The 25,000-nt window shown below is 35.7% G+C and overlaps 21 non-coding genes across 21 annotated transcripts; all 21 read right to left on the bottom strand.

The window, feature by feature from the left end:
* Positions 1-4,750: 4,750 nt before the first annotated feature.
* LOC143733657 (5S ribosomal RNA) lies at positions 4,751-4,869 on the bottom strand. The gene has a single exon (XR_013201579.1). It is a non-coding gene; the product is annotated as a 5S ribosomal RNA (ribosomal RNA).
* Positions 4,870-5,051: 182 nt separating this feature from the next.
* LOC143733656 (5S ribosomal RNA) lies at positions 5,052-5,170 on the bottom strand. Its single transcript, XR_013201578.1, has one exon. It is a non-coding gene; the product is annotated as a 5S ribosomal RNA (ribosomal RNA).
* A 169-nt stretch (positions 5,171-5,339) lies between these two features.
* Positions 5,340-5,458, bottom strand: LOC143733655 (5S ribosomal RNA). The gene has a single exon (XR_013201577.1). It is a non-coding gene; the product is annotated as a 5S ribosomal RNA (ribosomal RNA).
* A 169-nt stretch (positions 5,459-5,627) lies between these two features.
* Positions 5,628-5,746, bottom strand: LOC143733654 (5S ribosomal RNA). The gene has a single exon (XR_013201576.1). It is a non-coding gene; the product is annotated as a 5S ribosomal RNA (ribosomal RNA).
* An 8,436-nt stretch (positions 5,747-14,182) lies between these two features.
* On the bottom strand, positions 14,183-14,301 carry LOC143733653 (5S ribosomal RNA). Its single transcript, XR_013201575.1, has one exon. It is a non-coding gene; the product is annotated as a 5S ribosomal RNA (ribosomal RNA).
* Positions 14,302-14,470: 169 nt separating this feature from the next.
* Positions 14,471-14,589, bottom strand: LOC143733652 (5S ribosomal RNA). Its single transcript, XR_013201574.1, has one exon. It is a non-coding gene; the product is annotated as a 5S ribosomal RNA (ribosomal RNA).
* Positions 14,590-14,758: 169 nt separating this feature from the next.
* LOC143734171 (5S ribosomal RNA) lies at positions 14,759-14,877 on the bottom strand. The gene has a single exon (XR_013202074.1). It is a non-coding gene; the product is annotated as a 5S ribosomal RNA (ribosomal RNA).
* A 184-nt stretch (positions 14,878-15,061) lies between these two features.
* LOC143733651 (5S ribosomal RNA) lies at positions 15,062-15,180 on the bottom strand. The gene has a single exon (XR_013201573.1). It is a non-coding gene; the product is annotated as a 5S ribosomal RNA (ribosomal RNA).
* Positions 15,181-15,349: 169 nt separating this feature from the next.
* Positions 15,350-15,468, bottom strand: LOC143733649 (5S ribosomal RNA). The gene has a single exon (XR_013201571.1). It is a non-coding gene; the product is annotated as a 5S ribosomal RNA (ribosomal RNA).
* A 185-nt stretch (positions 15,469-15,653) lies between these two features.
* LOC143734182 (5S ribosomal RNA) lies at positions 15,654-15,772 on the bottom strand. Its single transcript, XR_013202084.1, has one exon. It is a non-coding gene; the product is annotated as a 5S ribosomal RNA (ribosomal RNA).
* Positions 15,773-15,941: 169 nt separating this feature from the next.
* Positions 15,942-16,060, bottom strand: LOC143733648 (5S ribosomal RNA). Its single transcript, XR_013201570.1, has one exon. It is a non-coding gene; the product is annotated as a 5S ribosomal RNA (ribosomal RNA).
* Positions 16,061-16,229: 169 nt separating this feature from the next.
* On the bottom strand, positions 16,230-16,348 carry LOC143734641 (5S ribosomal RNA). The gene has a single exon (XR_013202541.1). It is a non-coding gene; the product is annotated as a 5S ribosomal RNA (ribosomal RNA).
* Positions 16,349-16,517: 169 nt separating this feature from the next.
* Positions 16,518-16,636, bottom strand: LOC143734639 (5S ribosomal RNA). Its single transcript, XR_013202540.1, has one exon. It is a non-coding gene; the product is annotated as a 5S ribosomal RNA (ribosomal RNA).
* A 169-nt stretch (positions 16,637-16,805) lies between these two features.
* Positions 16,806-16,924, bottom strand: LOC143734042 (5S ribosomal RNA). The gene has a single exon (XR_013201950.1). It is a non-coding gene; the product is annotated as a 5S ribosomal RNA (ribosomal RNA).
* A 1,860-nt stretch (positions 16,925-18,784) lies between these two features.
* Positions 18,785-18,903, bottom strand: LOC143734638 (5S ribosomal RNA). The gene has a single exon (XR_013202539.1). It is a non-coding gene; the product is annotated as a 5S ribosomal RNA (ribosomal RNA).
* A 169-nt stretch (positions 18,904-19,072) lies between these two features.
* On the bottom strand, positions 19,073-19,191 carry LOC143733647 (5S ribosomal RNA). The gene has a single exon (XR_013201569.1). It is a non-coding gene; the product is annotated as a 5S ribosomal RNA (ribosomal RNA).
* A 169-nt stretch (positions 19,192-19,360) lies between these two features.
* LOC143734328 (5S ribosomal RNA) lies at positions 19,361-19,479 on the bottom strand. Its single transcript, XR_013202228.1, has one exon. It is a non-coding gene; the product is annotated as a 5S ribosomal RNA (ribosomal RNA).
* A 169-nt stretch (positions 19,480-19,648) lies between these two features.
* LOC143734680 (5S ribosomal RNA) lies at positions 19,649-19,767 on the bottom strand. Its single transcript, XR_013202577.1, has one exon. It is a non-coding gene; the product is annotated as a 5S ribosomal RNA (ribosomal RNA).
* Positions 19,768-19,936: 169 nt separating this feature from the next.
* LOC143733646 (5S ribosomal RNA) lies at positions 19,937-20,055 on the bottom strand. The gene has a single exon (XR_013201568.1). It is a non-coding gene; the product is annotated as a 5S ribosomal RNA (ribosomal RNA).
* A 169-nt stretch (positions 20,056-20,224) lies between these two features.
* Positions 20,225-20,343, bottom strand: LOC143733645 (5S ribosomal RNA). Its single transcript, XR_013201567.1, has one exon. It is a non-coding gene; the product is annotated as a 5S ribosomal RNA (ribosomal RNA).
* Positions 20,344-20,512: 169 nt separating this feature from the next.
* Positions 20,513-20,631, bottom strand: LOC143733643 (5S ribosomal RNA). The gene has a single exon (XR_013201566.1). It is a non-coding gene; the product is annotated as a 5S ribosomal RNA (ribosomal RNA).
* Positions 20,632-25,000: the final 4,369 nt, after the last annotated feature.

The following is a 25,000-nucleotide window of genomic DNA, read 5'->3' as shown; positions in this document are numbered from 1 at the left end:
ATTTTTTACTTCTTCGTATTGTTTCTTTATAGTGTTTACATTATATTCCTCTTTCGCTTCCTCCAACGCATCAACAATCACTTGCATGGGTAAAAATCCCTCCTTGAATTCATATAGAATATCTCTTATTTTTACAATTCCCACCTCCACCCATTTCTTAAAATAAATTTCCTTTTCTTGTATTACAATGTTTTTGTTTAAAAACAGTGGTTGATTTAAAATGCTATCTCTTCCATATGGTTTAAAATTCACATCTGTTAGAAAAAGTCCCCAAGCACTTAAAACTTCTTTATAAAAATCTGGTATCCCCTGTATCATCCACTTTTTTAACTTCATCCATAAAATGTTATCCCCCAAATTCAAATTCCCACATTTGTTTAAATAAAATTCCATTATAGTTTTCCAATCCCCTTTATTTTCCTCATCCAAATACTTCTTTACCACTTTAACTCTCATACTGTTCATTTTTTGTTCTAAATCTACTAAACCCATCCCTCCTTCTTCTGCCGGTCCAATCAAAGTATTATAAGCTATTCTTGGGGGTTTTTTCTCCCATAAAAATTCTAAAATACATGTTTTCAATCTTTGTCTTACCCATAAAGGCATTGAATTCACATATAAAACATACCACATCTTAGACAGCATCAACACATTTACAATTAAAATCTTTCCCTTTAAATTTAAAAATCTGTTTTTCCAGAATATTAACCTCCTCTCCATTCCTTCTACTACCTCTTCCCACATAATATCTCGTATGCTTTTTTCATTTTTCCCTAAAACCACTCCTAAAATCCTAATTTCTTGTACTTGGGTAAAGTTAAAACACCCTGTTAAAACCGGTACCTTCCCAAATCTCATGTAAACTGTTTTTTCCTCATTTATTTTTGCTCCAGAACCTTGGCAGTACCATTCAACTTTTTCCATGACATGTTTAACACTTAGTTCATTTTTAACTACTATTGTTGTATCATCTGCATATTGATATATATTTTGTATTTCTTTCCCTTCATTCATCTCTATTCCTTTTATTTTATTTTCCTTTTTGATTATCAACCCTAAAGGTTCCGCTACCAGCGAATATAATTGAGCTGATAATGGGCACCCTTGTCTTATTGACCTTGAAATAGCAAACGGTTCTGTTAAAAATCCATTGCATTTCACTTTTGTTATTGTATCCCTATATAAAATTCTTATCCATTTAATAAAATGTTCCCCAAACCCAAATTTCTCTAAAACTGAAAATAAAAAAACATGTTCTACTCTGTCAAAGGCTTTTTCGAAGTCTAAGCTAATGACATAACCATCCTTTTTTTCTCCATTCATGTAACTTATTATATCTCTTATACTGCTTGTTGTTTCTGCTATGTCTCGTCCCTTTACTCCATATGCCTGATTTGTTTCTATTATGCTAGGTAGTACATTCTTTAATCTATTTGCTAAAACCTTTGCTAAAATCTTAAAATCCGTGTTTAACATGGTTATAGGTCTAAAATTTTTTAAAAGTGCTTTATCTCCCTTTCTTTTGTATATTAGCTTCATCAGCCCTAAACTCATCTTCTGATTTAGACCTTCCTTCTTAAAAATCTCCTCATATACATCCATTAAAATCAGACTAATTTCCTCCTTAAAAACCTTATAAAACTCATTTCCTATCCCATCTATACCTGGGCTTTTCTTTGTTTTCAAAAGATCTATTGCCTGTATTATTTCTTCCTGTCCTATTCCTTTATCACATTCTGCTTTGTCCTTAATTTCTACTCTCGTTGATATTTGCTGTAACAGTATATTTTTCTTCTCTTCATCTAACCCCTTCGTTTTAAAAAGTTCTTCATAATAATTTTTTACTTCCTTCAAAATTCCTTTCGTTTCTTGTACTAGTTCTCCATCTTTGCCCTTTATTTCTTTTATCATTTCTGCTCTTCCTTTACTTTTTTCTAAGTTAAAGAAAAATCTTGTACATTTCTCCCCTTCAACCATGTATTTTGCTTTACTTCTCAAACTTGCTCCTTTACATTTACTCTCCTCTATTTTCTTTAGATTTTCTTCCATAACTATTACGTTTTGTATATTTACTTCTCTCTTGTTTAACTCTTCTTTTAATGTTTTCCTTATATCTTTTTCTTTAGCTTTTTTAACTCTCTGAACCAATTTGCTGTATTTTATTGAGTATTTCTTTATTTCGTATTTTACATTTTCCCACCATATTCTTTTATCTTCTAGGTACATCCCATCATTTCTTTCTTCTTCTATTAATTTTTCGATCCCTAATTTATAACTTTCACTCTTTAAAATCTCTGTATTTAAAATCCAAACTCCAGGCCCTTTATCCTCTTTTTTAAAATCCATCTTCATTAAAATCATCTTATGATCACTTAAAGAGTTTTCTTTATACAAAATATCCTCAATAAAATATTCTAAACTTCTTGTGCTTAAAACATGATCAATTCTTGTTTGACATAAGAAATTGCTAACTAGTTGTTTTCTAGAAAATTCTCTTTTTCTTTCATGTCTCTCTCTCCACACATCAATTAAGTTTTTTTCTTCCATCAGCATTTTAAGTTCTTTTCTCCCCATATCTGTTTTAAAAACCATTCCATCTGCCATATCTCTTTTATTGAAAACTGTATTAAAATCTCCCACCATCATTACGGTCTCCCAACTTTCCATTAAGTCTCTTAAAGCACTAAAATAGTTCTTCTTTTCTTTTTCTTCATTAGGTGCATGAACATTAATCAAAATAAATTCTCTATCTTCATATCTTATTTCAACGGCAATACATTTTCCTTTTCCATCATCATATATTTCTTTAACCTCAATATCCTTTTCTTTTCTTACTAAAATAGCAACTCCTCTCCCCATTCTTCCATCCCCATTATTAAAATATATTTCACCACCCCACCTCTTTTTTAAATCTTCCATAATTTCATCTTTCCAATTAGTTTCCTGTAATACAATAACATCTTCTTTACATAACTCTTTTACTCTTTCAAATTTTTCCCTATTTAGTAGACCTCTTGCATTTAAAATCACCATATTCAAAACCATAAATAAAATTACTAAGAGTTTAAAAGACATCATTTTACATATTTTCTTCTTCTGCTTCTTCTTCTTCGATACATTTTAAAACCTCAAACCTGTTCATACATTTGATTGTTTCTTTTCTTATAAATCTTTTGGCATTTTCTAGATTAGGTGTTACCTTTTGCATTCTTCTTCTTGCCACTCCACCTAATTCCTTGTCCTTTCTTTTGCCCTCTTGTCCGTTTTCTTTTTCTTTTTCTCTTTCTTTTTTCAACCTTTTACTCCTTTCATATCCCCTTCTGTTCCACTGTTCCGTTGTCTTTATTGATGTGTCCATTTGTGTCCGTCTCTCGTGTTCCATCTCCTCCTCCTCTTCTTCTTCCTCCTCCTCCTCCTCCTCACCTCCAATCTCCTGTTCACTGACCCCTTCAGTTTCTTCCTCGATCTCTTCTCCTTCCACTTCTTCATTCTGCTGTTCTTCTGACTCACTTGATTCAATCTCATTAGTTTCATTCTGCATCTGCCTCGCCTCCTCTTGTTCCTGTTGTGTCTCCTCTTCTCCTCCTTCCATCCAGCATTCACACTTATTTAAAACTTTAAAACATTCCGGGCACTTGACAGCTTTGCAATCCCTCGCGAAATGGCCCTGTTCTTCGCATTTGAAACACGTAAAGTTTGGACAGTCTTTGATGATGTGCTCCGGACTCAAACACAGCCGACAGGTTTTAACCTGCCTGCTGTGAATAATCCTGAAGTACTGCGTTCCTTCCGCTGTCTCAAACCGTGCACTATAAGGTAGCGAGGCCACTTCTTTAGGAAATTTTACTTTTACGAAGCGTGTTCCATCTTCGATTTCTGTGCCCGGGTAGACTCTCCTTCTGATTTGCGAGATGGGGATTACTCCCCATCCTTCCAGCTTTTCCACAATAATGGTGTCATCTAGGTAGGCCGGCAGATGCATTATTGAAACCACAAAAACTCTGTCTTTTAGTTTCTTGACTTCACAAATCTTTCCTTTAATTTCCAATCCATTTAATAGTTCATCACATGTTTCTTCTGTAGCTAAAGTCACTTCATATTCTTTATTCTTTTTGGGGCGTACTGCCAATATTTGATCAAGTCCCACCTGCTCCGTTAAAACTTTAATAATATCCTCTGCTTTTCCATCCGGCACCTCTGCTAAATCCACCGTTATAGTTGCTTCCTTTGTATAAATCCTCATCCTTTCTGTTCTGTCTTTGTCTTTTCTTTCTCGTAATCCTTTGTCCATGCTAGGGTCTCCAATCCGTCTTGATCCTCCTGCCATATCCATGTCTTTATCGTGTAATCCATCCATTTTGTAAATAAATAAATAAAAAAACCAAACAAACTCCCCAGACAGCCTAGGCTGCTGGGAAGTGTAGAAATGAAAAAAAAAAGGACTTGAATAACAAACAAAAACTGTATTTAACAAAACAAAATAACAAGAGCAAAATGGTGAGCCTCCCTCACCCACTGCAGCCAATTCACTTCCTGGATCGTACCAATATCGGGCGTGACCAAGGTGGTATGGCCGTAAGCGAAAACTGCTGCCAAAATTGGGCTATTTAAAAGGTTAGACCATTAATGAAGAAAACTAAGAAGAATTTTTGAAAAAACTCAAACTCTTTCATGCTCTCTGAAGAATCTCAGAGACTTTTAAAGGCTTTCTGAAGAAGCACAGGGACTCTTTTTTTGTTTAAATCAAAAAAGCTTACAGCACCTGGTATTCCCAGGCGGTCTCCCATCCAAGTACTAACCAGGCCCGACCCTGCTTAGCTTCCGAGATCAGACGAGATCGGGCGTGACCAAGGTGGTATGGCCGTAAGCGAAAACTGCTGCCAAAATTGGGCTATTTAAAAGGTTAGACCATTAATGAAGAAAACTAAGAAGAACTTTTGAAAAAACTCAAACTCTTTCATGCTCTCTGAAGAATCTCAGAGACTTTTAAAGGCTTTCTGAAGAAGCACAGGGACTCTTTTTTTTTTTTTTTTTTTTTTTTAAATCAAAAAAGCTTACAGCACCTGGTATTCCCAGGCGGTCTCCCATCCAAGTACTAACCAGGCCCGACCCTGCTTAGCTTCCGAGATCAGACGAGATCGGGCGTGACCAAGGTGGTATGGCCGTAAGCGAAAACTGCTGCCAAAATTGGGCTATTTAAAAGGTTAGACCATTAATGAAGAAAACTAAGAAGAACTTTTGAAAAAACTCAAACTCTTTCATGCTCTCTGAAGAATCTCAGAGACTTTTAAAGGCTTTCTGAAGAAGCTCAGGGACTCTTTTTTTGTTTAAATCAAAAAAGCTTACAGCACCTGGTATTCCCAGGCGGTCTCCCATCCAAGTACTAACCAGGCCCGACCCTGCTTAGCTTCCGAGATCAGACGAGATCGGGCGTGACCAAGGTGGTATGGCCGTAAGCGAAAACTGCTGCCAAAATTGGGCTATTTAAAAGGTTAGACCATTAATGAAGAAAACTAAGAAGAACTTTTGAAAAAACTCAAACTCTTTCATGCTCTCTGAAGAATCTCAGAGACTTTTAAAGGCTTTCTGAAGAAGCTCAGGGACTCTTTTTTTGTTTAAATCAAAAAAGCTTACAGCACCTGGTATTCCCAGGCGGTCTCCCATCCAAGTACTAACCAGGCCCGACCCTGCTTAGCTTCCGAGATCAGACGAGATCGGGCGTGACCAAGGTGGTATGGCCGTAAGCGAAAACTGCTGCCAAAATTGGGCTATTTAAAAGGTTAGACCATTAATGAAGAAAACTAAGAAGAACTTTTGAAAAAACTCAAACTCTTTCATGCTCTCTGAAGAATCTCAGAGACTTTTAAAGGCTTTCTGAAGAAGCACAGGGACTCTTTTTTTTTTATTTTATTTTTTTTAAATCAAAAAAGCTTACAGCACCTGGTATTCCCAGGCGGTCTCCCATCCAAGTACTAACCAGGCCCGACCCTGCTTAGCTTCCGAGATCAGACGAGATCGGGCGTGACTTTTTTTTTTAAATTTTTTTATTTTTTTTTTTTATTATAAAATATTTACATTACATTACATTTAAGAACAATCTGAAAAAAACTTAATTTTAATTCATTAAAAGCATGTTGTTCGTTATTGATTTCAACACTAACCTCCATTCTATCACCTGCACTTGTTCCTGGTTTCCCTTCCAAAACCTTCATCCATTCTTTTGGTATTATCTCTTTCATTTTCCCATATTGATCTTCTAAAACTAAATTACTTTCTTCTTCATAATTTTCTTCAATTGCATCTCTTATCCCTTGTGTCGGCAGAAAACCAGGTACCACTTCATACATGATATCTTTAATTTGTCTCAACCCTGCATTATACCACTTTTTAAAAAATATTGTGTGACCAACTACCTTAAGTGATTTGTTTAAAAACAGTGGTTGTCTTAAAATCTCATCTTTATTCAAAGATGTACAAACAACATGCTTTCCATACTCTCCCCATGCTCTTAAGACTTCTTTATAATATTCTGGAATTCTATTCATCATATGTTCTTTTAATTTCATCCATAAAACATCATCTCCTATTTGTCCACATTGGTTTAAAAAGAAACTCATTACTTCTTTCCAAGCATATTTATCATCATTCCAATATTTTTTAATTAATTTTATTCTTATGCTCTTCATTCTCATTAAAGGATCCAACAGTCCTAGCCCTCCTTCCTCAACTTTCCCAATTAGAGTATCATATGCAATTTTTGCCGGTTTGCTTTCCCATAAGAAATTAAGCATTAAACTTTTTATTTTTTTATATACTTCTAATGGCATGCTTACAGATCCCAAAACATACCACATTTTAGATAAAAACAAAGAATTCAAAACCAAAACCTTCCCTTTTAAAAACAATCCTCTTAATCGCCAAAAATTCAACCTTTTTTCCATTCCTTGTATAACCTCCTCCCATACCAACTTCCTTAATACACATTCATTTTCTCCAACTCTTATCCCTAAAATTTTCATACTTTCTTTCTGTTCTTTAAATGGAATTTTGACTGGTAACTCGTTCATTTCCCCAATCCTCATATATGTCGTTTTTTCTTTATTAACTTTTGCCCCGGTTCCCCCACAATATTTCCCAAAAACCTCCATCACTTTTTCTACACTTTTAATGTCTTTAATAAACAACGTTGTATCATCAGCATACTGATATATCTTGTGTTCTGTTTTTTCTCCTTTTATCACTATTCCTTTTATACTTTTTTCCATTTCTATTGCCTGTCCCAAAGTTTCAGACACTATAGTATATAACAATGGCGACATAGGACATCCTTGTCGGATAGATCTCGTTACTTTAAAATCTTCAGTTAAAAACCCATTCACTTTAACACAACTTGTAATGTCTGTATATATACATTTTATCCATTTAATAAAATTCTTACCAAATCCAAACCTCTCCATTGCATGCATCAAATATTTATGCTCCACCCTATCAAACGCTTTTTCCAAATCTACACTTATTATATAACCATTTTCTTTTGCATCCCTCATATACCATATCAAATCTCTTATACTATTAGTTATATCAGAAATATCTCTATTTAAAACAGCATATGCTTGATTAGTTGTGATTATATTAGGCACAACTTTTTTTAATCTATTGGCTAATACTTTCGTTAATATTTTATAATCGGTATTCAACATACTAAGTGGTCTGTAATTTTTTAAATCCCCTCTTTCCCCCTTTCTTTTGTATATTAACTTAACTACTCCCCTCTTCATACTTTGCGTTAATTCACCCTTCTCCATAATATCAATAAATATTTCATTTAATATTGGACATAGGATATTTTTAAAAACCTTATAAAATTCCGCTGATAAACCATCTATTCCTGGAGTTTTACCATTCCTTAACTGATCAATTGCTGTTTCTATTTCCTCCTCCGTAATATTGCTCTCACACATTTCTCTGTCTTCCTTGTTCACTTTACTTTTGATTTTGTCTAATAAGAAACCCTCATCATCTGCACTTACCTCATTTTCCGTAAATAGATCCTTGTAATATCTTTTAATTTCATTTAATATTCCTTCTTTATCTTCCACTGTCCTTCCATCTTGTGTGTTAATATTTTTAATTATGTCTGCTTTCTGCCTATTTTTCTCTAATTCATAAAAATATTTAGTACTTCTTTCTCCTTCTATTATGTTTTTGGCTCTGCTCCTTATTATTGCACCCTTACACTTTTCTCCCTCTATATTCTTCATTTTTTCTTGTAGTTCTATTATCTTATCAATGTTTTTCTCTCCACCAGTTATTTTCCTCATTTCTTCATCCCATTCTTTTTTAACTTTGTTTTCTGTAAATCTTTTAGCTCTCTGTACTTTTTTAGAGTAATGTATCGAAAACCTCTTTATTCTGTTTTTCAAGCAATCCCACCAAAAACGTTTCTCCTTTTCATACATCTCATCGTTTATACTACTTATTATTATACTTTCTATTTCTATTCTGTAAGTTCCCATTTTTAAAAGTTCTGTATTTAACATCCATGTCCCCTTCCCTTTGATAACCTCATTAAAATCCATCGTTATCCATAAAAAATCATGATCACTTTCACTATACATTTTATACACTGCTTTTGATACATTGTATAGGTCTTTTCTCTCGCATAATAATAAATCTATTCTACTTTGCTTTAAGTCTCCCTCAACAATTTGCCTTCGTGAGTAATCCCTTTTAAAACCATTCCTCTCTCTCCACACATCAACCAAATCGTATTTCCTCATCATATTATATAATTCATTTCGCCCTCTATCAGCTCTAAAAACCATTGACTCATCTATATCAATTCTCTGCAGCACTGTATTAAAATCCCCTACCAGGAAAATATTTTCTTGTTTCTCCATTATAATACTTAGTCTTTTATAGAAATCAAACTTTTCACTTTCCTCATTCGGTGCATGAATGTTACACACTTTTATTTCTCTCCCTTTGTATACTAATTTAATCATTATTATTCGACACCTTGTGTCTTTATATTCTATTTTGTTTTCCTCAAATATCCCTCTTTTAATTAATATTGCTACACCCCTCTTCCTCGACAAATCACAATTCATATATATTTCACCATCCCATAATTTCCTCATTTCATTACCTATTTCATCATCCCAATACGTCTCTTGTAAACATAATACATCACACTTTTTGGTCAAAACCATCAAATTCTCCATTTTCTGAATTTTTGTTAAACCCCTTGCATTCAATGATACAAAACATAATGAACTCATTCGCACAAAAAATAATAATAATAAAAAAAAAAAATACAAAATAAACAAGAAAATACAAAAATCCAGCCAACAATCATTTGTTAACTTCCTCTAGTAATGCAAGTCTTAATTCTCTTTTCTTCTCTTTCTCCTTCTCTATCTTCCCCATTAATTTTTCTCTTCTTATCTTTTGTTTTTTCAGTACCTGTTCAATGTTTATACTTGCATCTTTAAGTTTTGATTTTGTACCTCTGCTCAAGTTTACTTTCCCTTTACTTTTAACTCCATTGCTCCTTTCACCCATTTCTCCTTCTCTTACCTCACTCAATATCTTGGTTTCTTTGTCTTCCGGTCCTTCTTCACTTTGTCCTTTTTTATCATATTGTTCACTGTCCTCCGCATGCTCTCGATTTTCAAGTAAATCCACCTTAGTTAGGTTTTCGTTCTCTACGTCGGTCTCTTCATCCTGACTTTCATCTTCATCTTCATTTTGTTCAACTTCAACTCTTTTTTCCTGCTCCGACGCTTCATTACTCCCTTCACTTGCAGCGTCTCCACTCTCCTCCTGTATCTCCATTCCTTCTTCTTCACTTCTTTCTTCATCCTTCTCACATGTGCATCTCTTTATTGCCTTTCTGCAGCCTTGGCACCGCGGTGCTTTACAGTCCCGCGCATAATGCCCCTGCTCAAGACAATCTCTGCACGTGTATAAAGTGCAATCCTTCTTCTGGTGTTCCGTGCTTGCACAAATCCTGCACGTCTTTACTTGATGGTCATGTATTACTCTAAAAAACTGTGCTCCTTCCTCAGTCATAAATTTGGTGTTGTACGGTAAAGATGTCACCTCCTTCGGAAACTTAACTTTTAAAAAACGCGTTCCATCTGCTACCGTAGTCCCTGGATAGTACCTTCTTCTTATAGGAAGGATGGGAGTAACACCCCACATGATCAGCTTATTAACGATGTCTTCATCTTCAATATAACTTGGCATATTCAAAAAAGACACCATTCTTTCCATGGCACACAGCTTCCTCACTTCGCATTTTTGTCCATTAATCATCATCCCATCCAGCAAACCTTCACAGTCTCTCTCATCTTCCATGGTCATTTCAAATTCATTGTTTAGTTTTCTCCTTAACCCAATGAGTTTGCCAATTCCAGCTTCATTTTCCACTGCCTTGATTATCATTGCTATTGTTGTAGTTTCAATGTCTTCCAAAATCAGGGTTAATGTCGCTTCTTTCTTATATTGTCTTTGATATCTTACTTGTTTTTTAAGTCTGTTAACCATTTCTTGTCTTTGTGAAATCCTCAATCTGCTTTCCTCTGTTCCTTTTGCACTTTCTGTACCTTTAGTTGATTGCAGATCCGTTGTCCTTTCTAAATTACTAATGTTCCTTTGCTGCTTTCCTCTTGAAACCACTGTTGCCCATGATGTCTCCCCAAAGTCCTCCTTTGTGTTTCTTTCATCCATATTTGTAATCCTATCATCGTCGTCCTTGTCATCCATCTTGACTCGTTTGCCTTGTCCGTGTGTTTGTACCATTAAATCCATCCTTCCCAAAGTCTTAAACCCCAAACAGTAATCACTGTTTGGGGCTTCAGTAAAACTTCTCAGCAAAGGATAATACTACTTCACCACTTTTCCAGTTAAATCAAAATAAATAAAACAAAATAATGCTTGAAGAGCCTCTCTCTTCTACTACCTTGAATCACTTCCTGGACTGTACCAAAATCGGGCGTGACCAAGGTGGTATGGCCGAAAGCGAAAACTGCTGCCAAAATTGGGCTATTTAAAAGGTTAGACCATTAATGAAGAAAACTAAGAAGAACTTTTGAAAAAACTCAAACTCTTTCATGCTCTCTGAAGAATCTCAGAGACTTTTAACCTGTTGATAACCAACGCCCCCGTACCGGGGGCAACGGGGCGCCCCCCCGTGAAAAAAACTTCATATTCAAATTTCTAAGCAACCACTGAAATGGAATAACACAAAATAGGTATCATTTTAAAGCTTAGAATCTCAGCTTTTTAATGCATCTAATCACTTTGATCAACTCCTAACGAGTGCTGAGTAATCCCTCTAAAACGGAGTGTACCGCCAGCTGGCGCCACCTAGCTTCGATAAAAAATAATAATAATATTTTTTTTAAATGTTACCTTGATCAACTTAAAATAGGTGTCATTTGAAAGCTTAAAGTCTGAAATTTACAATGAATGTAGCCAATTTTATAACTTCCTAAGTAGTGATGAGTTATTTGCTGATAAGTAGAAAAAAAATGTTTACATAATATATGAAGTAGTACATACTACAATATGTCAAATACATCATACAGCTCAGATAGTCATGTGCCATATGTCATTTGAAAGGTCTCAATGAGTAGAATAAAACAAGCATAATTGTTTCGGGCTTTTTACTAAACTTGAGTGAGGTTTTGTACAAGAAGCCCCTCAAGAGACCATATGTAAATCATATAAGGATGAATAATTTAAGGCAGATTTCCGTTCGTAACTTCATTAAACATACTCCGATTGTGGGAAATGACACATCATTATTTACAGCAGATTCTTACGATTAAAATGAGTCCAAACTTAACATAATCCATCACTCAGAACTAAAGATATTCCTCATGGATTTCTACCACAAAGAAAATCCACAGACGCACGTAGCCAAGCAAGGTAGCTTAGACTTGGCCTCTAACTCGTATCTTCATGAAAGATACATCGATCATGAAAAATGACATATCATTATTTACAGCAGGGGCTCACGATTAAAAAGAGCCCAAACTCAATATATTCCATAAATCAGATCTAAAGATATTCCTCATGGCGTTCCAACACAAAAAATACCACAGACGTACCTAGCCAAGTATATACTGGTGAAGCACTCGCGTTGGTTTTTCGCTTATAACTTCATGAAACATGCACAGATCGTAGGATATTGCACAACATTATTTTCAGCAGACCCTCACGATTAAAAAGAGCCCAAACACAACATAATCCATCACTCAGATCTTAAGATATTCCTAATGGAGTTGTAACACACGAACCCCCACAGGCGCACATAGAGCCTTGTATATAGATGGAGCACTAATGCCGCGATTTCACTCATAACTCAATGAAGCATGCATAAATCGTGTAAAATGGCACATCATTATTTATAGCAGATTGTTAAGATTAAAAAGAGCCCAAACTCACCATAATCCATCACTCAGATCTAAAGATATTCCTTATGGACTTCTAACACATGACGTTGCACTATGCGCACCAATGAAGTAGCAGTAGCAGTGATGCTATGTTGTTTTGATGTGACGTTTCAGCTCATAACGCCATGAAACATGCATGGATTGTGAAAAATCGAACATCTTTATTGACAGCAGATTCTCACAATTACAGAGAGCCCAAACACAACATGATCCATTTCGTTGATCACGAGATATACCTCACGAAGTGATGCATGCTTGGCTAAAAAACATGTCTCTCATCTTTCCGGGATGCAATGTGTTTTCCAATGTTTCCGGAGCCATCCGTGCTTTTTTCAAACGTGGGATAACACAAAATATGTATCATCTTAAAGCTTAGAATCTCAGCTTTTTAAAGCATCTAACAACTTCGATCAACTCTGAACGAGTGCTGAGTAGTCCCTCTAACTCTGAGGGCACCGCCCGCGGAGGCCACCTGGCTGCGAAAATATTAATTATCATATTTTTCAAAAATATTGCCTTGATTAACACAAAATAGGTGTCATTTGAAAGCTTAGAGTCTGAACTTAATAGTGAATGTAGCCAATTTGAGCATCTCCTAAGTATTGCTTAGTTATTTGCTAATAAATATAATTTATTTTTTTCATAATCTATAAAATACTTTTTTTTACTATGTACTGCAATGTGCCAAAAACATAATACAGCTCATGAAACATTCACAGATCGTTGAAAATGGCACATCATTTTTTACAGCATACTATTACAATTAAAATGAGCCCAAAATGAACATAATCTATTGCGTTTATGACTAGATATTCTCCATGGAGGAACGATTTTAAAAATGGCCATTAGGGGGCGTCAATGACTGAACAAAAAGCCTGTCTTGGTTCCAAATGCTGTAACTTTTGATTCCTTTATCCAATCACCACACAATTTTATCCAGATGCAGCTCGCATGTAGAGGGAATTCCCCAAAAAAGAATTTTCCACCTACCTTATTTCCTTCCTGAGTTATTATATGTCAAATTAGAAAGATATGCAAAATCATAATAAAAATTATATTTATTTTTTGTCTTTTATCAGCAGTTTCTCGGCAGGAAAATGTCCAAATGTAATGTAATTTATATTTTCAAAAACTTTGAAAAGTGTTCTATCAAATGATACCTACCTTTTGACTCTCCTTGCTATAGTTTTGGAGTTATGAGTCTTTAGTTTTGTGTGTCACTCAGAAAACAACAATTTTTTATTGCCTTTCAAATGTGCGAGGACTAAACAAAAATGCTACGTTTGTTCAGAATGCTGTAACTTTTGAGTACTTCATGCAATCACCACAAAATTTTATCCAGATGCAGGTCACCTGTAGAGGGACTTCACCAAAAAAGAATTTTTGAGCTACCATATTTCCTTCCAGAGTTATTCCATGTCAAACAAGAAATATGCAAAATCATAATAAAAATTATATATATTTTTTTTGTCTTTTATCAGCAGTTTCTCAGCAGGAGAATGTCCAAATGTAATGTAATTTATATTTTCAAAAGATTTGAAAAGTGTTCTATCAAACAATACCTCCCTTTTGACTCTCCTTGTTACAGTTTTGGAGTTATGAGTCTGTACTTTTATGCATGTCTCTCAGACAAAACAACTCAAAAATGGCTTCAGTGCTTAACAGGTTAAAGGCTTTCTGAAGAAGCTCAGGGACTCTTTTTTTGTTTAAATCAAAAAAGCTTACAGCACCTGGTATTCCCAGGCGGTCTCCCATCCAAGTACTAACCAGGCCCGACCCTGCTTAGCTTCCGAGATCAGACGAGATCGGGCGTGACCAAGGTGGTATGGCCGTAAGCGAAAACTGCTGCCAAAATTGGGCTATTTAAAAGGTTAGCCCATTAATGAAGAAAACGAAGAAGAACTTTTGAAAAAACTCAAACTCTTTCATGCTCTCTGAAGAATCTCAGAGACTTTTAAAGGCTTTCTGAAGAAGCTCAGGGACTCTTATTTTTTTTAAATCAAAAAAGCTTACAGCACCTGGTATTCCCAGGCGGTCTCCCATCCAAGTACTAACCAGGCCCGACCCTGCTTAGCTTCCGAGATCAGACGAGATCGGGCGTGACCAAGGTGGTATGGCCGTAAGCGAAAACTGCTGCCAAAATTGGGCTATTTAAAAGGTTAGACCATTAATGAAGAAAACTAAGAAGAACTTTTGAAAAAACTCAAACTCTTTCATGCTCTCTGAAGAATCTCAGAGACTTTTAAAGGCTTTCTGAAGAAGCTCAGGGACTCTTTTTTTGTTTAAATCAAAAAAGCTTACAACACCTGGTATTCCCAGGCGGTCTCCCATCCAAGTACTAACCAGGCCCGACCCTGCTTAGCTTCCGAGATCAGACGAGATCGGGCGTGACCAAGGTGGTATGGCCGTAAGCGAAAACTGCTGCCAAAATTGGGCTATTTAAAAGGTTAGACCATTAATGAAGAAAACTAAGAAGAACTTTTGAAAAAACTCAAACTCTTTCATGCTCTCTGAAGAATCTCAGAGACTTTTAAAGGCTTTCTGAAGAAGCACAGGGACTCTTTTTTTATTTATTTATTGTTTTTTTAAATCAAAAAAGCTTACAGCACCTGGTATTCCCAGGCGGTCTCCCATCCAAGTACTAACCAGGCCCGACCCTGCTTAGCTTCCGAGATCAGACGAGATCGGGCGTGACCAAGGTGGTATGGCCGTAAGCGAAAACTGCTGCCAAAATTGGGCTATTTAAAAGGTTAGCCCATTAATGAAGAAAACGAAGAAGAACTTTTGAAAAAACTCAAACTCTTTCATGCTCTCTGAAGAATCTCAGAGACTTTTAAAGGCTTTCTGAAGAAGCTCAGGGACTCTTATTTTTTTTAAATCAAAAAAGCTTACAGCACCTGGTATTCCCAGGCGGTCTCCCATCCAAGTACTAACCAGGCCCGACCCTGCTTAGCTTCCGAGATCAGACGAGATCGGGCGTGACCAAGGTGGTATGGCCGTAAGCGAAAACTGCTGCCAAAATTGGGCTATTTAAAAGGTTAGACCATTAATGAAGAAAACTAAGAAGAACTTTTGAAAAAACTCAAACTCTTTCATGCTCTCTGAAGAATCTCAGAGACTTTTAAAGGCTTTCTGAAGAAGCACAGGGACTCTTTTTTTATTTATTTATTTATTTTTTTAAATCAAAAAAGCTTACAGCACCTGGTATTCCCAGGCGGTCTCCCATCCAAGTACTAACCAGGCCCGACCCTGCTTAGCTTCCGAGATCAGACGAGTTCGGGCGTGACCAAGGTGGTATGGCCGTAAGCGAAAACTGCTGCCAAAATTGGGCTATTTAAAAGGTTAGACCATTAATGAAGAAAACTAAGAAGAACTTTTGAAAAAACTCAAACTCTTTCATGCTCTCTGAAGAATCTCAGAGACTTTTAAAGGCTTTCTGAAGAAGCTCAGGGACTCTTTTTTTGTTTAAATCAAAAAAGCTTACAGCACCTGGTATTCCCAGGCGGTCTCCCATCCAAGTACTAACCAGGCCCGACCCTGCTTAGCTTCCGAGATCAGACGAGATCGGGCGTGACCAAGGTGGTATGGCCGTAAGCGAAAACTGCTGCCAAAATTGGGCTATTTAAAAGGTTAGACCATTAATGAAGAAAACTAAGAAGAACTTTTGAAAAAACTCAAACTCTTTCATGCTCTCTGAAGAATCTCAGAGACTTTTAAAGGCTTTCTGAAGAAGCTCAGGGACTCTTTTTTTGTTTAAATCAAAAAAGCTTACAGCACCTGGTATTCCCAGACGGTCTCCCATCCAAGTACTAACCAGGCCCAACCCTGCTTAGCTTCCGAGATCAGACGAGATTGGGCGTGACCAAGGTGGTATGGCCGTAAGCGAAAACTGCTGCCAAAATTGGGCTATTTAAAAGGTTAGACCATTAATGAAGAAAACTAAGAAGAACTTTTGAAAAAACTCAAACTCTTTCATGCTCTCTGAAGAATCTCAGAGACTTTTAAAGGCTTTCTGAAGAAGCTCAGGGACTCTTTTTTTGTTTAAATCAAAAAAGCTTACAGCACCTGGTATTCCCAGACGGTCTCCCATCCAAGTACTAACCAGGCCCAACCCTGCTTAGCTTCCGAGATCAGACGAGATTGGGCGTGACCAAGGTGGTATGGCCGTAAGCGAAAACTGCTGCCAAAATTGGGCTATTTAAAAGGTTAGACCATTAATGAAGAAAACTAAGAAGAACTTTTGAAAAAACTCAAACTCTTTCATGCTCTCTGAAGAATCTCAGAGACTTTTAAAGGCTTTCTGAAGAAGCTCAGGGACTCTTTTTTTGTTTAAATCAAAAATGCTTACAGCACCTGGTATTCCCAGGCGGTCTCCCATCCAAGTACTAACCAGGCCCGACCCTGCTTAGCTTCCGAGATCAGACGAGATCGGGCGTGACCAAGGTGGTATGGCCGTAAGCGAAAACTGCTGCCAAAATTGGGCTATTTAAAAGGTTAGACCATTAACCTGTTAACCTTCAAGGCCACTTTTGAAAAATCCCCAGAAATGGCATACCCAAACTTAAACAGATACAGTTTATGAACCCTTTGCACTAAAAGCACAAGTATGATCTCATTTGAAAGCTGACACCTAGTAGTTTATTGTAAATGTAGAAATAATTATTGTCATAATGAAAAAAAAAATGTTTAAATAGCTTCAAAGTTTTGTAAAGTTATTAGAAATTTACTTTCATGAAACATCTTCATAAAAATAAAATTGAAGTTGGCCCTGGAGCAATCTAGAAATGCACTGCAGCTAAAGCCATATGTGTGACCATTTTATATTTAAAATCTGAAAATGATAAGTCTAAAACTCTGTATTTAGTTAAATGTTTTTCAAGATCATGTCAAATTACTTTATTTTGATTAGACTCTAAAATGCAAACTGATGTTTAGTTATCTTCTGAGTCATCTAATCAGTCTATTGTCTCTATTATTTTGTGGTGCAAACGAGCCCCATTCAGTGTGAGTCTCCCCTGCACACATTTACACCTCTCCAGACTGGTTATGGCTCTAAATATGCATTTCTTTTGTCTGCATTATAGCTACTAACGACTGGCTATTCACAGGCTATTCATAGGGTTTCAAACCCTAATTTCTTTTATCAAAGTTCTCACTAAATATTTGAAACTGGTATCAAATGCACTGAAACATTTCAGTAAGCATTCCTATTTAGAAAAAATCATAAAACAATAACTGCTGGTGGCAGGTGCACCTGGGCTAGCTAGCATGTTAGCTTAGCACACCATCAATACACGACCATTTATGAGATTGAAACCATGTTTGTGCTCCAAACTTACTTTATAACGCAAGTCGAGTGTTTTAAATAATCTTCTGTGATCTAATTTGGCTTCAGATAAAAAAAAATCCGACAGAAAATTTATTATTTATAGTGTTCTGCACGATGATGAAATCTATATCGATTAGCATTGCATTATAAATATAATCTATTATTATGAAATACCTGGCATGGCTTGAAGAACACAGGTAACTCAAATATCATTGCAATCATGTTTATTGTCTTCAAAACATCTTTATCTGCATGTTACAGCGATCTCTGTCAGCTACTTTCTGTATCAGTGACGTCCTGGAATGTCACATGACTATGGGTCTTCTTCGTGGTCCATAAATGGACTGTTATTGTGCATATAGCGCCCTCAGGCTATTGGTATGAATTGAAAACACAGCACATCTCAGTAAGAAGCGATCATAATGATTACATCGACGCATTTGGGTATAAATTCAACAAATATTATTCCTGTCTATAGAAATATGATGTGAATCTATGAGAATATATCAATATTTCTCCAAGTCTGCACATTTTTGAGCTAAAGCCCTGAGGGACGATGTTTTGCGAATCGCTGTCATGACGACAGCTTGGAGTGTTTTTTTATGAATGGACCAGCTGACGCTCATAATTCATATTAAAGGTATCGACTCATTTTTCCATTTCATAACTCCTGACACAAATTAAGACATAACTGTCACTATAAGTTTCTCAGAATACAATAGTGGTCAAATACTGAATCTTGAGTATTATATCTTTTTAATGATGTATAGTTTGTCAAGGTATAACATTAAATCTGATAGTAAATTTGAACTAAATAAAAAAAAAACGCTTCAGTGCGCCGACGCTCTGGAAACGGTTAACAGGTTAATGAAGAAAACTAAGAAGAACTTTTGAAAAAACTCAAACTCTTTCATGCTCTCTGAAGAATCTCAGAGACTTTTAAAGGCTTTCTGAAGAAGCTCAGGGACTCTTTTTTTGTTTAAATCAAAAAAGCTTACAGCACCTGGTATTCCCAGACGGTCTCCCATCCAAGTACTAACCAGGCCCAACCCTGCTTAGCTTCCGAGATCAGACGAGATTGGGCGTGACCAAGGTGGTATGGCCGTAAGCGAAAACTGCTGCCAAAATTGGGCTATTTAAAAGGTTAGACCATTAATGAAGAAAACTAAGAAGAGCTTTTGAAAAAACTCAAACTCTTTCATGCTCTCTGAAGAATCTCAGAGACTTTTAAAGGCTTTCTGAAGAAGCTCAGGGACTCTTTTTTTGTTTAAATCAAAAAAGCTTACAGCACCTGGTATTCCCAGGCGGTCTCCCATCCAAGTACTAACCAGGCCCGACCCTGCTTAGCTTCCGAGATCAGACGAGATCGGGCGTGACCAAGGTGGTATGGCCGTAAGCAAAAACTGCTGCCAAAATTGGGCTATTTAAAAGGTTAGACCATTAATGAAGAAAACTAAGAAGAACTTTTGAAAAAACTCAAACTCTTTCATGCTCTCTGAAGAATCTCAGAGACTTTTAAAGGCTTTCTGAAGAAGCTCAGGGACTCTTTTTTTGTTTAAATCAAAAAAGCTTACAGCACCTGGTATTCCCAGGCGGTCTCCCATCCAAGTACTAACCAGGCCCGACCCTGCTTAGCTTCCGAGATCAGACAAGATCGGGCGTGACCAAGGTGGTATGGCCGTAAGCGAAAACTGCTGCCAAAATTGGGCTATTTAAAAGGTTAGACCATTAATGAAGAAAACTAAGAAGAACTTTTGAAAAAACTCAAACTCTTTCATGCTCTCTGAAGAATCTCAGAGACTTTTAAAGGCTTTCTGAAGAAGCTCAGGGACTCTTTTTTTGTTTAAATCAAAAAAGCTTACAGCACCTGGTATTCCCAGACGGTCTCCCATCCAAGTACTAACCAGGCCCGACCCTGCTTAGCTTCCGAGATCAGACGAGATTGGGCGTGACCAAGGTGGTATGGCCGTAAGCGAAAACTGCTGCCAAAATTGGGCTATTTAAAAGGTTAGACCATTAATGAAGAAAACTAAGAAGAACTTTTGAAAAAACTCAAACTCTTTCATGCTCTCTGAAGAATCTCAGAGACTTTTAAAGGCTTTCTGAAGAAGCTCAGGGACTCTTTTTTTGTTTAAATCAAAAAAGCTTACAGCACCTGGTATTCCCAGGCGGTCTCCCATCCAAGTACTAACCAGGCCCGACCCTGCTTAGCTTCCGAGATCAGACGAGATCGGGCGTGACCAAGGTGGTATGGCCGTAAGCAAAAACTGCTGCCAAAATTGGGCTATTTAAAAGGTTAGACCATTAATGAAGAAAACTAAGAAGAACTTTTGAAAAAACTCAAACTCTTTCATGCTCTCTGAAGAATCTCAGAGACTTTTAAAGGCTTTCTGAAGAAGCTCAGGGACTCTTTTTTTTTTTAAATCAAAAAAGCTTACAGCACCTGGTATTCCCAGGCGGTCTCCCATCCAAGTACTAACCAGGCCCGACCCTGCTTAGCTTCCGAGATCAGACGAGATCGGGCGTGACCAAGGTGGTATGGCCGTAAGCGAAAACTGCTGCCAAAATTGGGCTATTTAAAAGGTTAGACCATTAATGAAGAAAACTAAGAAGAACTTTTGAAAAAACTCAAACTCTTTCATGCTCTCTGAAGAATCTCAGAGACTTTTAAAGGCTTTCTGAAGAAGCTCAGGGACTCTTTTTTTGTTTAAATCAAAAAAGCTTACAGCACCTGGTATTCCCAGGCGGTCTCCCATCCAAGTACTAACCAGGCCCGACCCTGCTTAGCTTCCGAGATCAGACGAGATCGGGCGTGACCAAGGTGGTATGGCCGTAAGCAAAAACTGCTGCCAAAATTGGGCTATTTAAAAGGTTAGACCATTAATGAAGAAAACTAAGAAGAACTTTTGAAAAAACTCAAACTCTTTCATGCTCTCTGAAGAATCTCAGAGACTTTTAAAGGCTTTCTGAAGAAGCTCAGGGACTCTTTTTTTTTTATTTATTTTTTTTTAAATCAAAAAAGCTTACAGCACCTGGTATTCCCAGGCGGTCTCCCATCCAAGTACTAACCAGGCCCGACCCTGCTTAGCTTCCGAGATCAGACGAGATCGGGCGTGACTTTTTTTTTTTTTTTTTTTTTGGAAAATTTCAATCAATAAAATACAATAAAATCAAATAGAAATTAAAAGATACAGATTTTCTTCCACAACCATTCTACATCACAAATCATTTACATAATTTAAAAAACTTCTTCACTTCCAGGCAACTTCCACATTAGATCCTTTAAAACACCACAAACTTTTGGGGTAAAAACACCATAAAAAACATCCAACTTATTTTCACATTTAAAATACTCATACAATCCTTCAATATACAATTCAGTTTTCCTTTTAAAAGCAATCCAAACATCCAACACGATTTTTTCCTTTTTTGCTACAATTCTTCTCTCCCATATTGCACTTTTCATTAGCATCACACACAGATTAATAAAACTTTTGTTTTTACCCTTTTCTTCCATCCCAAACATCACCACTCTATTCCATTCTACAGTCCTCTCATTGGATTCCCCTCTCAACATTTCAATCAGTCTTTTACCCTTTTTGTTAAAATCTTCCAATTCTCTACAATTTAAAAACAAGTGTAAAAAACTTTCATCTTCCACATTACACACTTTACATGTTTCACTTAGTTCCATGTGGATTTTTTTTTAAATAATGTCAGTAAAAATTGCTCTGTGTCTGATTAAATATTCAAAACTCTCCAATTTTGCATCTATCATTGTACCTTTCATGTTATTCCATATATCCTCTTCTTTTAGATCTTTGTATTTCTGTACCCAGTACTCATTGACTTTTGGTTTTCTGAAAACCCCCTCTCTAAAAAAACAGTAAAACATTTTCACAGTACATTCATTAAAAGCATATCGTTTTTCTCCCAACTTTACATTCACTTTTTTCCCTTGTTTCTCTTCTTCCATATCTTCTATTCTTTTTATCCACTCTTTGGGTATTGCTTCTTTCATTATTTCATACTTATTTTGTAGTTCTTGTTCATTAAAATCCTCTTTTGCCACTTCCATTGTATCTATTATATACTGTAATGGTAAAAATCCCTCTTTAAATTCATATAAAATATCTCTAACTCTTGTGATCCCAACATCCCACCATTTCTTTAAAAAAATCACATTCCCCTGATTTAAAATGCCGCTGTTTAAGAATAAAGGCTGGTTTAAAATGCTCTCTCTACCTTGAGGATTAAAATTAACAATAGTTAAAAATTTCCCCCAAGCACTCATCAATTCTCTGTAAAAATCTGGCATTCCTTTCACCATCCAATTCTTAGTTTTCATCCATAAAATATTATCTCCCAAATTAAAATTCCCACATTTATTTAAAAAATATTCCATCGTCTTTTTCCACGTTGTTTTAATTTTCTCATCCAGATACTTTTTTATTACTTTAACTCTTAAGCTATTTTTTCTTTGTTCCACATCTATCAATCCCATCCCTCCCTTTCCAACTTCTCCTATTATAGTTTTGTATGCAATTCTTGGAGGTTTTCCATCCCATATAAAATCCAGAAAACATTTCTTCAGCCTTTTTTCCACCCACATCGGCATAGAAGTCACATATAAAACATACCACAACTTTGCTACCATTAAAACATTTACAATCAAAACCTTCCCCTTTAAACTTAAAGTCCTCAATTTCCAAAAATGTAACCTTCTTTCAATTCCTCCTAGTATTTCTTCCCACATTACTACTTCAACATATTTTTCGTCTTTCCCTATTAAAACACCTAGGATCTTTATTTCCTTTGATTCTTTAAACTTAAAATCATTTGCTAAAACACTCGCCCCTCCAAATCTCATATATACTGTTTTCTCTTCATTTATCTTGCTCCCTGATCCCCTACAAAACGTCTGTACCACTTCCATTGCTTTTTTAACACTGTTTATATCCTTAACCATTATTGTTGTATCGTCTGCGTATTGAAACATGTTTTCATTTTCCCCACTCTCTTCAATGTCTATCCCTTTTACTTCTTTATCTCTTTTAACAGCTAATCCCAAAGGTTCTGCAACTAGTGAATATAAAAGTGCTGATAGTGGACATCCTTGTCTTATTGACCTAGTTAATTTAAAACATTCTGTTAAAAACCCATTACATTTTACTCTTGTTATTGCTCCTTTATATAAAATTTTAATCCATTTGATAAAACTTTCCCCAAACCCATACCCACTTAAAATCTCAAATAAATAGTCATGTTCTACTCTGTCGAAGGCCTTTTCAAAATCCAAACTAATAACATATCCATCCTTATTTTTTTCTTTCATATACCTTATTCTATCTATTATACTTATTGTTGTGTCTGTATTATCCTTCCCTTTCACTCCATATACTTGATTTGTTTTGATTATGGTTGGCATTACCTCTTTCAATCTGTTGGCTAAAACTTTTGTTAAAATTTTCAAATCTGTGTTCAACATTGTGATGGGTCTATAATTTTTTAAATCTGCTTTTTCTCCTTTTCTTTTATATATCAACTTAATTAATCCCATCCCCATTCTCTGATTCATTTCATCTTTCTTAAAAGTCTCTTCATATACTTCTTTTAAAATATCCGTTAAAAAATCCTTAAAAGTTATATAAAATTCATTCCCTAAACCGTCAATACCTGGGCTTTTCCTTTTATTCAGTTCACTTATTGCTCTTTTTATCTCTTCTTCTCTTATCTCTAGGTCACACTCTTTTTTGTCATCCTCTCCTACTTTGGTCTTTATTTGTTTCAATAATTCTAGTTTTTCTTCCTCCTTTACTCCTTCTGCTTTGAATAGCTTTCCATAGTATGCTTTTATTGCTTTTAGTATCTCTTCATTTATTTCCACTATCTCTCCATCTTCCCTTTGTATTATTTTAATTGTTTGTGAAATTCCCCTTCTTTCCAAATCAAAAAAAACTTAGTACATTTCTCTCCTTCCACTGTATACTTTGCTTTACTTCTTAATCGTGCCCCATTATATTTCTTCTCTTCTATTTCTTTCAGTTTTCCCTCTATTTCTTTTATTTTTTGTATATCTTTTTCATTCATGTTCAATTCCTTTTCTAGTTGTTCTCGTATGTCTCTTTCTTTACCCTTTTTACATCTCTGAATTATCCCACAATATTTTATGCTAAAATCTTTGATTAAATACTTCACATTTTCCCACCAAATCCTTTTGTCTTCTCTATACATTCCGTTTTCTTTTTCCTTTGTTATAATTTCCTGTACACTTAAAACATAGTCTTCGTTCTTTAAAATCCCTGTGTTTAAAACCCATACTCCCGGCCCTCTTTTCACTGTATCCCAATCAATTTGCATAAAAATAGGCTTGTGATCACTTAAACTAGTTTCTTCATATCTTATTTTTTCTAAATAGCTTTCCATATTCCGTGTACATAAAATAAAATCAATTCTCGTTTTACAAATAAAATTCCCCACAATTTGTCTTCTTGAAAATTCTTTTCTCTTTTCATTTCTTTCCCTCCATACATCAATCAATTCATTTTCTTCCATCAGCCCTTTTAACTCTTTTCTTCCTGTATCTGTCTTAAAAACCATTCCTTCAGCCATGTCCAGTTTACTAAAAACAACATTAAAATCCCCCATAATAACAATATCCTTATATTTCCTTAAAAGTTCCCTTAAACCATTAAAATATTCCCTCTTCTTAATCTCTTCCGGTGGTGCATGCACATTTACCACAAGAATTTTGTTCTCTTCATATTCCATTTCAAAACCTATACATTTCCCCACTTTATCTTTATATACTACTTTACATTTTATATCTCTATTTTCTCTTATTAGTACTGCAACTCCTCTTCCAAATCTATCATCCCCGTTGTTGTATAAAATCTCTCCATTCCATTTTTTTCTTATTTCACTTATATGCAAGTCTTTCCAGTTAGTCTCTTGTAACATTATCACATCTTCTCTTTTACACATTTCCTTCACTTTTTCAAATTTCCTCATGTCCATTAAACCTCTAGCATTAAAAGTAACCATTCTTAAAATCATGACACAAAAAAAAGTTCTTAAAAAGACATTGCTAAAATCCATCTTTTCATTCATTCTCCTCCGAGTCCTTTACCAGTTCCTTTTCATCTATACTTTGTTGCTCACCTTTTAAAGTCACTCTTTTTCTCGGTCCTTCAGTGTTCGGTTTTAT

The sequence above is a fragment of the Siphateles boraxobius genome, unplaced genomic scaffold (assembly GCF_051911475.1).
Source record: "Siphateles boraxobius isolate OS27281-9 unplaced genomic scaffold, OSU_SipBor_1 99, whole genome shotgun sequence".
Classification (NCBI taxonomy): Eukaryota; Metazoa; Chordata; class Actinopteri; order Cypriniformes; family Leuciscidae; genus Siphateles; species Siphateles boraxobius.
The sequence above is the reverse complement of the archived record's forward strand: the minus strand, read 5'-3'. Positions and strand labels throughout refer to the sequence as shown.